The sequence below is a fragment of the Coturnix japonica genome, chromosome 4 (assembly GCF_001577835.2).
Source record: "Coturnix japonica isolate 7356 chromosome 4, Coturnix japonica 2.1, whole genome shotgun sequence".
Taxonomy (NCBI): domain Eukaryota; kingdom Metazoa; phylum Chordata; class Aves; order Galliformes; family Phasianidae; genus Coturnix; species Coturnix japonica.
Window position 1 is genome coordinate 41702834 of NC_029519.1, and position 15865 is coordinate 41718698.

The 15865-nt window shown below is 47.2% G+C and overlaps 1 protein-coding gene across 5 annotated transcripts in view; it reads left to right on the forward strand.

Annotated features, from left to right (window-relative positions):
• Positions 1-8879: 8879 nt before the first annotated feature.
• The window catches only part of WDFY3 (WD repeat and FYVE domain containing 3), a 127761-nt gene continuing 120775 nt past the window's right edge, over positions 8880-15865 (forward strand). For all 5 annotated transcript variants that reach the window (XM_015861632.2, XM_015861633.2, XM_015861631.2 and 2 more), the window contains exon 1: positions 8880-9018. The gene's annotated coding sequence lies outside the window, so the exon portion shown is untranslated. The remainder of the gene's footprint in view (positions 9019-15865) is intronic.

Below are 15865 nucleotides of genomic sequence, written 5' to 3' on the forward strand. Positions count from 1 at the left end.
TGGGGTATGTGCTTTTTTGTCACTGAGTCTTCTCTCCTGTAAACAGTGTGTGCAGTTTTCCCCTAACCTCTTTTTTTTCCCTTCCCCTCACCCAGGAGCACCTGGCAGATGCTCAGCAATCACACTCAGGAAATCAGAGCAGATAAGAAGGGTCTGCTCAGGGTTACCTGCCTCGGCAGCTCTGCAGGCAGCGGGGCCTGCTCTCAGCATGGATGTAGTGATAGGCAGAGAGAAGCTTCTGCATGGTCGAAGTGCCCCTCCTCAGTGGGCTTTAAGTTTCATCAAGGAAAGTCCCTTCCTTGCAAAAGTGCTGAATATTCAGGTGTCTTCAGGGACCTCGAGATCACCTCGCTATCAGGTATTCTTGGAAATATAGGGGAGAATTGGGTGCCTGGAGAAGCAGGCTTTCCTTCAGCCTGCATCCATCCTGACCTCTTCTAAAGCCAAGTGTACCCTAAAAGACAGGTAGTAAGTCTGACCTCTCCCTGCTCTGCTGTAAACTAAGAAATGACAGTCATTATGCAGCTGATGCAACTTGAAGTTACGAAAACACCTCCTTCTGAACACTTTCTATCCCAATACAAACAGAACTCTTTAAGAGAAGCTGGGAATCTGAAGTGTGAGCTCTCGAGCCCCAGGATGGAGCTGTCTGGAATGTGTGCCTCTGCTTCTCTCATACCATTTCTGGTCTCATAGGTCATGGCAGATACCTCCTCTTCTGCTGGAGTGGCACAGGCAGTGTTGTGCTGTTTGTGCATATTTAACTCCACTTTATGCTGGGGACAGTGCCCTCCTTTGGCTAGGAATGAACGTGTTATTGGGCTTTTATGTTCTTTTAAATAACTGGTGTGTGTCCAATCACCTGATTAGAATGGATGTAATGGCACTTTCAAGCAGAGATAGACAAAAAAAGCGTGTATAGTGCTGTGCTGCCTGTGGGTGTTGTTCTGCTGAGAGTAAGTACAGCTGCCCTGCAGAGCTGATGCTGATAGAATTGCCTCCAGCAGCTGGACTGAAAACAGTAAATCTCCAGGATAAAGCTGCAAACGCTTTTGTATTAACAATCTGTACAAACTCTCGTGATGCAGAAGTTCAGAGCAGAGCATTTGTGTACCTCACGGTTGCCTTTGGATTAGTATAGAGAAGTGGCACGTCTTTAACACAGGTGTGATGTACTCACAATGTCACAATGATGCTGGCTGGAGATGAATGCTCGTGGTCCATACTGGCTTGGTTTTGGAGCTGGAGCGCCCGTATATTCCTGGTGTGTGGAAAAAGTCCCAGCTGCTGCTAATTTGAATGCTCCTTGGCTGCAAACTTCGAAAACTTGCATGTAACAGAGATTTAACTGAGAATGATTTTGCTTGTTCTTAACCACCTCTGTCCTCTCCAGATCTGAAAGGCTCACTTACAAGCTAACAATAACAGCTTAGAAATGCAAGGGTTTTCCCTACTTGCCTTGCTAAAGGCAAGTATCTGTCTGGAATGATGCTGTAGCCAGAAGTTACTTCACATCTGTACACTTACTCCTGCGTCTGAAAACTTCCCCAGGTGGGAGATGATGCTCTGCTGTGGTTTAATGCCCTGCTATGATTTAATGCTCTGCTATGGCTGCTTGCTGCAGACCTACTCTGCACTGGTTTCTATTGAGACTGAAGAAAGCAGGCTGCCCCCTCTTGCTGATGTTGCACCATGTTGGAAGACTTGTGGTCACTGAGGATGAGAGTGTAAGAAACCACAGACAGCTGAAGTGATTTGGTTTTCCTTCCTTTGCCAGGAAAAGGTGTGTCTGGAGTGTGAGAACACCTGAGGCCTTCCTGGAGAAAGCTCTAAGGAGCAGAAGCACTGTGACTGAGTGATATTTCTTCAACCATCTGCTCCTTCCGCACTAACACAAGTGCAGGCCGGCTCCATGTGAGTGCAGTGATAGTTGAGCCTTGCAGGAAGCTGCGGAAAGTTCTTAATTTTCTCTTCTTTGGTGTCAGACAATGATCTTCACATCAGTACACCAAAGGAAAGAACTTAAACATAATTAACCTGAGCTAACGCTGAAACTCCTGGGAGCAGCGTGGTGGTAACTGTTCAGAGATTTTTAACTTGCTTTTCATCAGGAATAAGATAATACTGTGTTTGAATTAAGACTTCTTAATTAAATGTGACCTGGGTGGCACTGTGTTCTTAATTAAACGTGACCTAGGTGACTGTACGGTTATTAACACCGTGTTCACTTACACTGTGGCTCTGATACACTCTTAGAGAGGGGACTCCTCAACCACTGTTTCACTGGGGACTGACACAGCAGCTTATATTTATAAATGCTGTGCAGCTTTTCTATTGCTTGTTTCTTTCTTTTTTCCCTAATGCCTAATCAAACTTAGCAACAGTGACGTTTGTTCTGGATCTAACAACTAGCAGCGGTTTTTATTCTTTAGTACTTTTTTAAGATAGATTTTCTTAGAGTTGTTTTCACATTTCTAGACACTCACTGGATGCTGTCCATACTTTAACTTCTATTTTTCCACTTTCCTTGATATGCAAACTCCTTAAGAGCGTTCCAGGAGGGATGTGGATGCTGTACATTTGATTTAGGCCTTCTGACAAGCCTTGGATGCTCCCCCCTTGCCTCTCACATGGATTCCTCACAGGCTGCACGTAGTCACCCAGCAATCTACAGTATAAAATGATCACCGTCTACTTCTCTAATAGCCAGAGGCCCAGGTAATATGGATACTTCGGCCTACTCACCCAAAGTGCTGTCTTTTTTTATCCTACTTGGAAACCGAGGGTGTGTAGAAAACGATGTTCTGTTTGAAAGGGAGTGCTCCTTCAATACTGCAACTTGAAGGGAGATTGACAACATGGCTTGCGGTTAACAAGGCTGCCACAGGCACTGACAAGATTTGTCACTGTTTCTGAATGCTACCCTTATCTGACATGGCTAATAATATTAGAAAAGCTTCAAGTTATGTCATTTGTTCATGGGCGGGGGACTGTCAAAGAAATTACATCTTCTCCATGGGAAGCTGTGCATGCATCTAAAAGCCATAGACTTTCACTTTGTATCCACAAGCAGTTCTGGTGAAGAGAAAGCAACTCCAAGTTCTTGCAGCGCAACACCAGTAATAGAAGGATTGAGTTCCACAAGAACTTAGTTTTGTAAGATCAAATGTATGTAGCGTGGCAGTAAATAAACTAAGGCTAGGAATTAAGTGGAGGTAGGGTCTTAGTGTGTAAAGCATGTGCTTTTAGAACAGTTTTTAGTAGTGACATAACCTTCTCAGAACTCCTGAAGTTATTATTATTATTTTTTAATATTTATGAAGAATTTAGATAATTAATCTGCCCCAAATGATAGATAGGAGTGTGTACATGCCTGGCCAGTGGGTTTCAGTGGTGGTCTGCAGTTATGCATAACAAAATCTGTGATGGCAAAATATCTGTTTGCTTGTATCAATAGCTCCCGTGAGGAGAAGGTGAGTTCTGAGGTTGTGCCCTGATCGATCACGTGCTGTAGATGAAGTGGGAGAGTTCATATTATGGCAGGCATGGTAAGAAAGGCCCTTTAGTTACCGCTTCAGAAATCCCTTTTCTTAGATCATAAACGTGTTCCTTTGCCTGGATTCTGTGCAGAAGTGCACAAGAAATGTTTTGGAAGAGTTTGGTGTGCTGTAGGTGACTTGGTGAACTTGAAGGCATTCTATGAGTAGAGTATCTTCCTGGGAAATAGAGGGTGGTGTGGGAGCTTGTTTTTTGGGAGGAGCGGGTGGCAGCCCTGTGGTTTTGTAACTGCTGTGTTCCCAAAATGCTGCTTCTATAAATAAATAACTGAACCTGTTTCACATGGTTTTCTTCCAGCGGGAAGCTGCCCTGCGGACCTTGAGATTCTCCTGTTCCTAGTGAAGAGGGAAACAAATGTAAGTTCACAGAAAGAACATCTTTATTTCTGCCGTGTCTAGAATTTGTGTGTATATATATATGTGTATATATATTTTATTTGATCAGTCACTTCATCCTCCCTAAGCTGCCATCATGGCTTTCTGTGAAAGCCTGTGAAAATAAAAATATCACAGACAAAAATAACGCTCCCTCGTTCTAAGTCTGGAGTGTCTCAGAGCGTATTTGGCACATCCTCTGAGGCTGAATCAACAACAAGCAGAAACAAGCCGCTGTAAAGAGCGAATCAGAGAGAGAAATAGCCCTTGGTTTCTTCTGACATGAATCATAGAATCGCTAAGGTTGGAAGAGACCACTAAGATCATTTAGTCCAACCACCAGCCAGCCCATCCCCACCAGGACCATAAACTGTCCCTCAGCCGCAAACCTGCTCTTTTCTGAGATATATTCCAGGGGCTCAGAAGTTACAACAGTTTCTCTACTGAGCAGACCAGCACACGGCACACCTTTCAGGCTGTGTATTTGGTATGTGGTGTGTGCCCTCACAAGAGCCTTCCATAAGCTGTGTGGAGGAACGACGCCTTTAACCAACACAAAGACATCCCGAGCTCTGTGGGGTGGAACCAGCAGCGTTGAGATGGCTGTAAGTGATGCACACCACGACAAACGTTTCTTTCCCTGAGGCACCAGATGGCAGCATTTTTCCTCTCTCCAAGTGTGATCTCTTCCTCTCAGATTCACTTTCTGGGACCACCGCACAGGGCCGTGTGGCTGTGGAGGCCACAAAGGCCTCAGCTGAACTGGACCTTCTCAGTCGTCACCTGCTTTGTGGGAACCCTTTGGTCACACAGCCCTAAGCCCTACTTTTCCCCCTCACCCTCGTGTCCTTGCTCATAAACACAGTGCTGCTTTACCATTGCTTTTTGCCACAGAAACAAAAATAAGAAGTCATCCACGTCAGCTGCAGCAAGCTCTGTTCCTAAGTCACTCACCTTTGGCCTGCAGCACTGTGGGACAAATGTGTTTTTGTTGTATGACTTACAGCTTCGGTGGATAGCAGAAGAAAGGCTGTTTATCCACAAAAGGGATGGGTTGGTCCCAGGGGCTGAGGGAGGAGCAGCTCTGGCTGCTCTTCTTTCTTTCTTTTTATTCCTGTCTGTGTTACTGTCTGGGGCTGTGGCTGTATCTGCTGTGGTTACTTGCTCTGTCACTGCTTTACAGATGCTATGAGCTCACCGGTGGACAATCTGTGGGCTCTTTAACTTCTGACCAGCAGCCAGTTGTTTTGCTAAAGAACTCGTGACAAGGGATTTTCTAATTGTTCAGCTTCCAGCCCAATCCAGTGGGAGTGCCCCAGGATGGGGAAGCGGTGGTGGACCCTTCTCAACCCCACCCTTCTTACTGAATACCATAAATTCATCTATAAACAGGCGAGAGGGAGGGCAGAGTGTTCCTCAAAGTGAGCCTTAAGAATCCTGTACAATGAAAGCACTGCCCATTGGTTTCAGCTAATTCATGCAAACAGGACGGACTCAGCTTTACTGCCCAGGACAGGCAAAATAGAAATATACTGGAAATTCACCTGAAAGCTGAGTAGAATTTCATCACTTCATGTCAGTCATACAGGTATTATCTTCCTTTTAAATGAAGAAGAAAAATGCTTTTCAATGTATCTCCACGGCTTAGCGCGATCAGCGCTAAGATCAGCGCGATTCCTTATGTGCGCTTGCTTTACAAAGTAGGAAACAAACACCATTTTGTTGGTCTAATTATAGCTCTGTAGTGACTAACCAACACCTTCTCTGAGAAACGGTTGCCTGTGATGAGCTTTGCAAAGAGAGAGATGTTGAGATGGTTTAATTAGAAAAGCACCTGATATCTATCGGTATGGATTATTACAGCTTGGCACTGTTTGTTTTGGAGCTGTGATAACTGACCAAAACATAGGGACTATGAGTAGGAATGCAAGGAGTGATGAAGCGCACAAGAGAGAGGGGGAAAAGAAAGAATTAAAGCGTTATAATTTGTCATGCAGCAAATGTTAGATGTGGTGTACAGCTGTCTGTGCAATTCCCACTGCTCTCACAGAGGATTTCTGTGATTTCCCACTAAGGTATCTCTGCTGGTAGAGACTTGGGAACAGCTCCATCTCTGTAAGCCTTGATTCTTAGTACAGCTGGTAAGATAGATGTGTTAATCCTTTACATATGAAAGATGCAAGTTTCCTCCTACACATACATTACAGAGAGAAGATTTGTTTGTTTTATGATGGGTAACTGCTGTGTGCTGTTCGCTGTCTCTATCTTGCATAGTAAGTGAAATTACTGTTGAAACAAGCTGATTAAATCTGAGATTCCCCTTGCTGCAGTCCAGAATGAAAATATACCCAAAGGGGATAAATTCTGCCTGGTAGTACATGGAGCTTTTTGGCTTCTAGATTGCCATGACATACTGATAATGGAGAAGGTACTCTCAAAAACACCTGGCTTGCAGGGAAACACGCATATACACTTCCTATGGAATGAGATGTAGTTCTTGGTGGTTTCGTAGCACCAACAGCTGCTCTACCAACTTTCATCTTGGCCTTCCCTCAAGGGGGGAGAATTGGTTCAGCGTGGTACAGACACAAGGATGCTTGGGATGAGACACTTGGGGTGAGGAGGCTGAGAGAAATGGTTGTGCAGAGAGAAACTGGTTGAGGAAGAGGTTAAAAAGCCCCAAAAGTGGGTGAAAGTAGGCAAAAAATAGACAGGATGTTCTACATGCGACATAAAGTCCCCTTTTTTTGCAGGTACAGAGTGCTGAGTGTTTAAGAGCTGGTACTGATTGTACTACAGTTGTTGTACGAGGGCTGTAACTGGTATTCCAGGCATAATTTCTCTCATGGTGCTTATTGTTCATTGGTTATCCTGCACAGAAACAATGCAGGCACTGTAACAGACCCGCAGGCTGTATTCCAACACGAGTCATTAGCTCAGGCAGGTCTCCTGAATTGGTCTAAATTTTGCTCCTGTTGATGCAGTGAGTGTAGGGATATACTTCTAGTGAGTAAAGGTGGGATTACGTTGTGTAGATAAGAATGTTATTAGCTTGTCCTTCCTTTTACTTTTTAGTCACATGGAGTAGTTTTCTTTTTATTTCTTTGTTTGGGTCATATTTTCACCTTCGGTGAGCACATACTTTGTCTCCTTAGGAATCACAGAGTAGGATCGTAAAACCATAGAATGGCTTAGGTTGGAGGAGACCTTAAAGCCCACCTGCCCCAACCCCCTGCCGTGGTCTGGCTGCCCCCCACATCAGGCTGCCCAGGGCCCCATCCAACCTGACCTCCACCTCCAGGGATGGATGGGGTATCCACAGCTTCTCTGGGCAGCCTGTGCCAGGACCTCACTGTCCTCAGGAGCCGAGGGCTCATCTCACACATCCATAAGTCTTAAACAGAGATCTCTTCTACATAAATAAGAATGAGGTGAAAAGTTGTATAGCAGTGAGTACGAATCGTAGATTCATAGCATCAGTAAAGTTGGAGCAGAGCTCTGAGGTCATCTTGTCCAGCCGTTGACCCACGGCATTGTTAAAATACTAGATAGAATGGCATTTTTGATATTAATGTCCAGCTTTGGAAGATGGGGTAAATGGCATAGACTCCCTTTGTCCTCAGGTGCCCAGCTTCACTTAATAAGATGTGATACCATAGGCAAGAGGCAAGTTTATTGTGCTCATTTACCCGTGAAACACACAGGCCCTTCATGCTCTGCATGTTAGTTCTCGTTGCATTTACCCCTGCAGCCATTCTCCAAACTGCTCAGTCCCTTCAGTGAGGGCTTTGGAAAGAGATTTTGTAAATGAAAAAGCAAAGTGCTGGAAGGCGAACTGTTGTTAATAGCTGATGTCTTGAAGGAAACGAGTTTGCAGTTGATGGAAGAAGGCAGAAGGGCTAATGGACACAGGCGTGGGTGTACCTTTGTACCCTTCCCATGAGGTGTGGGTGGGTGAACATTACTCCATGGTGGAATCTGTAAGGAATATATTAGGAAAAAAGTAACTATCTCTGCATTCCAGCATCAGAACTGTAGGGATGACAGCATAAATCATGGGATCATTAAGGCTGGAAAAGACCTCTGAGATCATCAAATCCAACCACAGCCCACAGTGCCACATCTCCGAGTTTCCTGAACACCCCCAGGGATGGTGACCTCACCACCTCCCTGGGCAGCCTGTGCCAATGTATCACCAGTGTATCAGAGAAGAAATGTTTCCTAATACCCGACCCGAACCTTCCCTGCTGCAACTTGATGCCATTCCGTGATGTACCGTCCTTTTGTGCCCCGCAGCAGGGACACCCGGTGGGCTTCCTTCCCCTCAGTGACCAAAGGCCTCACGAAGGGTCCCATCCTCCTGTCCCGTGTCGGCAGCGCTCCGTTCTCCTCAGGGCACGGCGCGGTGGGTGCCTGCCGGGGGGATCTTTGTCTGAGGAAATGGAAGGCAAAGAGCCTTCCGCGGGACTCCAAGGGAAACCCAAACTACTAAAACCCAGCATAATTGTTAATAATAATAATAATTTTTTAATAAACCACCACGGACGGAGCAGAGGTGAGCTCGCAGTGCCTGCGCTCCCTGAGGGGTCGCTCCCTCCTCCCGCCATTCCCCACCCGGTCTCCTCAGGTGGCCGGGCCGGGCCGCCAGAGCCAGCCGGGAGGAGGAGGAGGAGCGGAGGGAGGAGGCAGCAGCCTGGCGGGGAGGGGGCACTCTGCGCCGCGGAGGAGGAGGAGGACTAAGATGGCCACCAGCCGCCGCGGGGAGCGGCCCCGCTCCCCCCGCCCCGCCTCGCGCGGCCCTCCCGGTTCTGCCCGGCCTTGATGGGGCCGGAACGACCCCGCGGTCAGGACGCTGCAGCGGCGGCGGCGCCTCCCGCCGGAGCCCTCCCGGGCCTCAGCGGGGGAGCCGCCCTCCCGGCCCGGCCCGCACCGCCCCGCCGCGGCCACCCGCTCGCCTGACCCCCGCGCCGCGCCCGCGGAGCGAAAGAAGCGAAGAGCAAAGAGGGGCCGCCCGCCCGCCGCCTTCTCCCCCGCCCCGGCGGGCCGGGCCGGCAGCAGCGGCCCCGCCAGAGCTCATCGCCTCCCGGTGAGTGAGTGCCCACCGCCCTACACCGGGCCCCGCCGCTTTGTCGCTCCGCCGCAGGCCCCGCCGTGCTGCGGGGGTGCCGTGCGGGCTTGGGGGGGATGGCCCGGCAGGTGCCTTTGGCCGTCGCGTTCTGTATTTTGTACGGATTTCTTTCCAGCGGCCCTTCTCACCGCGCGGGCCCCGCCGGAGCCCGGCCTGGAGGAGCCCTGAGGGAGCCCGGCGGCCTTTGTTGTTCCCGGGGAGGCGAGGGCCGGGCCGGGCGGCCTTCCCGCAGGCACCTGCTGGGGGGGGCGGCCGGGTTTCGTCGTTGTCTTCGTCACAACGTAGTTTGTTTATTTCGCCCGTGGTCTCCGACCGAACGGCGGTACTCACCTTGAGGGATGAGGGCCGTGGCTCCCAGCTGGGGCTGGGGATGTCGGCGTGAAGAGAGAGATGGAGGCGGGCGGCAGTGCAGGAGGATAAATGTGCTTATTTTCAGCTGTGGTTTCGTGAGTGGCCTACCTGCTTTTTTGTGTGTTTAACAAGAGTAACTCCCAGAAGGATTCCTCTGTGGACCAGTGAGACCTGGGCTTATTTTTCTGGCTGGGTTTTGGTTAGTTGGCAGTTGTAGTTGTGTGTATACTGGGGCATTATATTTCACCATGGAATATGCTAGGTTTCCTGTTAGGAAAGGTAGATGTTACATGTTGCGTTAGTAGGCACAATTGGCTAGTGCATGAGCTCAGCCTGTGAGCCATGTGGCTGCTCTGTGCCTATGTGTGCCTTGGGTACAGTTGTGTGACACCTCCCCAGGGACCATCCACTCAGAGGTGGCCTCAGAGGGCTCCAGTCGTGTTGGGTTTCAGCATCTCATCCCCCCAAGCTGGGCTGGTTGTGCAGGGAGCTGTCCTGATGGCATCGGGACACGTTTTGTGCATCTGTGACGTGTTTTGGTGCCAAGGCAGGTGTATCTCAAGCAGCAGCACTGTGGGGGTGGCTGTGTGCACAGTGTGCATGGACTGGCGTTTGTGTGGTATCTCATGTGTCCTACAGTGTGTGGATACACTTGTAGCATTCACAAACATGGAGTGTGTTCATCGCGTCATGAGTTGGTCAGTCTCAATGAGACAATCGCCTCCTTCCCTTTGCTGTTAGGCTACAGACAGGCGTGTTGATAAAGCAGGATACTTTGTAGAGATCCCAGCCTTGGTGCTAGAAACATGAAGCCCCGTTAATGTTGCATCTGCACAGTGATACTGGTAACGAAGTGTTGGCAATCCAGCTCCAGGTACAAGTTTGGATCACAAAGCGTATTTCTGTGCTGTTTGCTGTGGATCTGTGTAGTTCAGCTGGAGGCAGCTCTGCAAAACTGAATGCTGGGGACAGCAGAATATTTGGAGTAGAAGAATGCCTGGAATATCTGTGGTGCTAGAACAGACTCTCAGCGAGTGTTGTTCTTCACTTTGGTATGTATTTGCTGGGCAGTGGACCTGTTTGTTTCTCCAATTTGCCCAACAGTTTTAGGCTGCCGAGCTGAGAGTAACACTGTAGTGTGGCTGGGGTTGTATGGCAGTTCTTAGCCAGCTGATCATCTGTTCAGTTGAGTGAAGCTAGTTAGTCACAGTGCTGCTGTGATACTTAATAGCTTCAGCACTCTTATAGAAATGCATTGCAGCGTTTCCATCTCAAGGCTTCTATGCTTTAGCCCTTCTGGTAAATTGGTTCCTCATTTGCACTTCTGTGCCCTGAGATCAGCTGCCTCATGGCGATGCGTTGCATCACTGCAAGGGCAAATTTGCCTTCAGAACAGTAATGGGAAGATGTTAAGTAAAAGAGAAAACTATGCTCAGTTGTATTTCTTAGCATGTGGAAGACTGCTGGGCTGAGCACTGTGTGGAGGTGATGGTGAGTGTGGATGGATGTTGGTTTCCTGTTGGAAGATACTCAAGGCTGTCATGAGGTTGTTTAGAAACAGCAGAGTTGGAGCCCAGCGTTGTGCCTCCCAATTGCTGCTGGCAGATGTTTTGTGCTGTCGGGTCGTGGGGGTTCGCCTCAGTTTCTGTAAGTCTGCTGAGCAGAACTGTGTGAAGGAAAGCAAATGGTTGGTCCCTCATTGCTGAAGTGCTGCAGGTTAATTGTGCGGATGCCGACTGGCTGTTCTGTTCATGTTTATGAGGGATTTAAAGTTCCTATTGCAAAATACTGGAAATATTGGCTCAGCAGTGGCCTCTGACTTGCAGGACTTCCTGCTCTAAGGAAGTCTTATATCATCCGCCCAAAATAAACAGATTTTGGGGGGGAGGAGCTGGACTGCGATACAATTTAATGTGAGAAACCACATATCTCGCTTGTAATTCACCCCCCAGTGCTCACCTTTCTGATAGATTTTGCAAATGTTGCTGTAATAAAACCTGCATTTGAAATGGTAAACTCAATGCCATCGGGCCATAATACATGCATGCACATGGGGAAATAAAACAGTTGATTTTTGCATGGTTTTGTCTTAAAGCTTTTAGTTCACCGTGGTTTTTTGTCGTCGTTGTTAGTAGGTGGTAGTTGAAACGTCCAGCTCATGACAAATGCTTGCGTTGTTTCTTGCTTTGAATTGTTGGCAATGCTGTTTTACTTTCAGAAAATACTCGCTTTGTTACATAGGCACCCTGAAGAAACTGCTGCAGGATGTCTCGTTAACTCAGTGCTCATCTTGGGATAAGCAAGTCTCACTCATGGATCTGCTGTTGACTTCTGCTGGAAGCTCCACCTCCTGATGCCGGACCTCTTGCACCTGGGCTGTGTAGCAGAGGCAGGGGGTTGTTATGAGGCTCCTGTGCACCCTGGGGTTGGTTGGCTGTCCCACGGGCAGTGCTGCTGCTTCCTCTATTCCTGTCTCCCTCTCATGTTTTCTCATTTCTCTTCTGAGCAGGAACACGTGATTGATGTGACTCTTAAAGCGATGCTGGTGTTTTGGGAGTCTTGAATAATGGCAGGGGACTCTCTTGTATGTGGGTATATGCTTTTTTCACCCTTCTCACTGAGCAAAATTGAGGCCGCGGCAGTAGGACTGACCATGTTGGAACTGGGAGAAATAGTGTTTGCCACTTAGGTGGAATTAGATAGCTCCAGTGAGAACCAGACACCACCCCTTGGATCCTTTTCTTTTAAGGGAAAATGGTGTTGGTTGCTTTGTTCTTTCTGGTGCTTCATCCACGTCCCATACAGGATTCAGCCTCTCTTAAGCATGTAAGAGGAGGCTGAGGGGAGACCTTATCGCCCTCTTCCAGTACCTGAAAGGTTCTACAGTGAGAGCGGGGCAGGTCTCTTCTCACTAGTGACAAGTGACAGGATAAGGGGAAGTGGCCTCAAGTTGCTCCAGGGTAAGTTTAGGTTGGATATTAGGAAGAACTTCTTTACAGAAAGGGTAGTTGGGTACTGGAATAGGCTCCCCAGGGAGGTGGTTGAATCGCCATCCCTGGTTGTGTTTAAGAGCCGTTTGGATGTGGTGCTCAGGGATATGATTTAGTGGAGGGTTTTTAGAGTTAGGTACTGGTTAGGCTGCGGTTGGACTTGATGATCTTCAAGGTCTTTTCCAATTTGAGTAATTCTATGATTCTATGTAACTGCTGATGCCCTTGTTGTATCACTGAATAGTAACAGATTTGCAGCATTGGCTGTACCACATCTAATAAATATCTTCCAAACTTGCAAAAGCAATAGAGCAGTATTGTGCTGGGGAAGAGCGAGCTACATGAAGTGAACAGCAAGGTCACACTGAGCGCTGTGAAAGCACATGGCTTTACGTTTTTGGGTGGCCATTAAGGAATAAAAGAGGTGATGTGGATGCATCTTAATTATAACAATGAAACGTGCATTAAGAGAATGCTTCATCTCTGACTTGTGCAAACTCTGTTGTTATTTGCATGTGATGCATTGTGTTACAATGTGTTTATTACAAGGAAGGAGCATTGAGCAGGTTGGCCAAGTCGCTGTGTAGGCCATAATAAATCTGAAAAGAATTCAAAGAAGTGGATTTTCTTATTCCTGAGTAGCTCAACCTGCATTGTCTCGCTGTTACTTTCCTTCTGTGTCACTGTGCCAGGCAGAGTGTGCTTTATGTTCTTACATTTCCAGGTGTGTTTGCTACTTTTAAATGAAGATATATTAAAATCTCACAGTGGCTGGAAGCAGTGCCATGTTCTTTGTGAAGCAGCAGCTGACGGTGTGTTTCTTCAGCAAGCAGACTGAGCTTCAGTGCTGTTTGGAGCAGGTGTCACCTGCTGCCCCCAGCTCTGTCTGAGAACCAGAACTTAAACTGAACTACAATAGGAAGGGAGGCAGTGCGTGCACTGTGAGCTTTCTGAAGTTTGATTTTGGCTACGTGGCACTGTGAGTATATCCCTTACTTGTAGAATTTGATACTGTGGGAATAGAGAGAGAGAAATTGCAGGGCTAAGAAACCCCTTCGGGTGCCCAGAAAGCACATAGTATTTAAAAGGGAAAAAATGCTTACCAGGAGACTGCTTGTGCTTTTCAGTGAAAAAGATGACAAAATATCACCTTTGCTTGCAAAGAGAACTTCTAAACATGTGATTTCTAGTGCTCAGATGATGGAAAATCCCCAAAGGAAGAGGAACGGGTACCTGAGGGAGAATAAAGGTAGTCAAGAAGGTGAATCAGATGGAAGTGCGCTTGTCATGGTCAGTGCCAGCCCCTGTCTGAGATGCATCATGCTGTGTGCTGTTGTGTGGTTTGCAGTGGGCCTGTTGCTGGTGGGCGCTCCATTGACCTTAGACTTCACGTCACAGAGGCTTCTGAGGCAATGGGAGTGTTTGCTGCTCCCGGACCCACTGTGCAGGGAGCTGGGAAGGGCAGATGTTGTGTGGAATTACTGTGTCGTGCTCAGAAATTATCTGCCTTCCCCCACCATGTCGGTTTGTTTTAATGCCAGAAGCTTTTGGAGCTTTGTGGGGTGGCAGAGGGCGAGCTTTAGTGGTCTGATCCGGGAACAGGAAAGAACGCTTTCATCGCAGGCTGACAATAATATAACAGCTGTCTGCTGCTCTTGTGCCAAGCCTCACCTCCATACCATTCCGAATGCCATTTGTGGTCCTCGGCCTCCTCTCTGCAATTGCTCTCTTGCCCAGATAGTCTAACTACTAATGGCATTTTATGGAGGTCCTATATCTTCACTTGAGAGCCAGGGCTGAGATGGAGGCCTAGCTTTCTATTTGCATGAGTGCTCGCAGAACAGAATGTACCGCATGGAAGAATGACAAACAAAGCGAATGGAGTGTGTTTCTTAATGTAAAATCTGGGTGTTCTTGGGGTTGCTAGCCTAAGAGTTCTAATGTCAGCATGCCGACCTGCAGTTGTGGTGGTTTGAAAGCTATTGCATAAATATATTTTACAGATGTGGAATAAATTAGTTTGCTTTTAGGCTTCTGAGCCTTGAGCATGCAGCGCGTGCTTGGTAATACATGCAAACTGTGTGTTTTCAACTGAGACCTGAAACAGGTTTGAAATATTCATGTGGCAGAATGCTGGGAGTTGGGTGTCACAACTGTTAGGAGATTGAGAAGGATATGATCAGAGCTGGCAATAGCCTTGTTGTTGATTTCCTCTCTGACAAAGTAAGTTCATTGTATTTGTGAGTTTTGTTAGGTTTGCAGAAGTAAGGAAGCATCTCTGACCAGCCAGAAGTAAGCAGTCCTTATAAACAGGATATGAAATGGTAGGTACCATACCACCATTGAGATGCTGATGCTCGAGTCTGGGGCCACATGGCAGTGAGGTACAACAGAATAAAAACAAAATCTCCATGGATACAATTGAAAAGGATGCCCATTTCCTTGTTAATTAGGTTTGCAAAAGTTTCACTGTTCTGAACATTTAGGATGAGCTGTTAGGACAGTGAGGGAAGTTGAATTCAGATTTTGAGTGGGTCCTGAGATGATGAGGGAGTTCCTCCTTCAACTTCACAGAATCACAGAATTATCAAGGTTGGAAAAGACCTAGAAGATCATCTAGTCCAACTATTACCAATACTTCCAGGCTAAATCATATTCCTCAACACAACATCCAGACGTTTCTTGAACACTCCCATGGTTGGTGACGCCACCACCTCCGTGGGCAGTGCATTCCAATGTCTCACTACCCTTTCCGAGAAGTAATACTTCCTAAGTAAAACTTCTCAGTGTGCTGGAGTTGGAAGGTGCAGCAGCAACACCTCTGGCTGATCACAGCAGTTTTTGGAGCCAGAAGTGCTTCACTTTGATTCTTATGGGAACATGACCATAGATCCAGGGGAAAAAAGTGGATTCCTTGCTGCCTGCTAGAAGTTCTTTGCCATTCCTCTGGTTGGCATAGCCCAGTGACCTGTTACATATGTAAGGCTGTTGTTACATATATAAAGCTATGGTCTGGTTTTATTTCAGTAAAACACGTACATATGTGCTTCAGATGCGCACACAGATCTGAACAATCGATGCTTATTTAAATAAAGGAAGTGTCTATTTACAAATAGTGTCCTTGGAAGAATGTTTTCCACCAAACTATGTGTGTCTTTAAATATATATTTATATATAGAGATATATACCTATATATATGTTTTTAATGAGATATGGAATGCATTCCTTCCATATAGTTGCTGTTTCTCTGAAACACAGAATGTAGCAAGGTGAGGCCTGAGCTTCCTCTGGCACAGGCAGAATCCATTTGGAAGACAGACTTCCCCCGTCCTTCCTGCTCGTGCTCTTTGACATCATTGTTTAGAAAAGAGGAGGAGCGGGGCTGTTCTCACAGCCTGTTTGTAGAGGCTGCCTGCAGAAACTTTAACTGGAAAGATAATAGGAGCACAATGTGCAAGACTGAG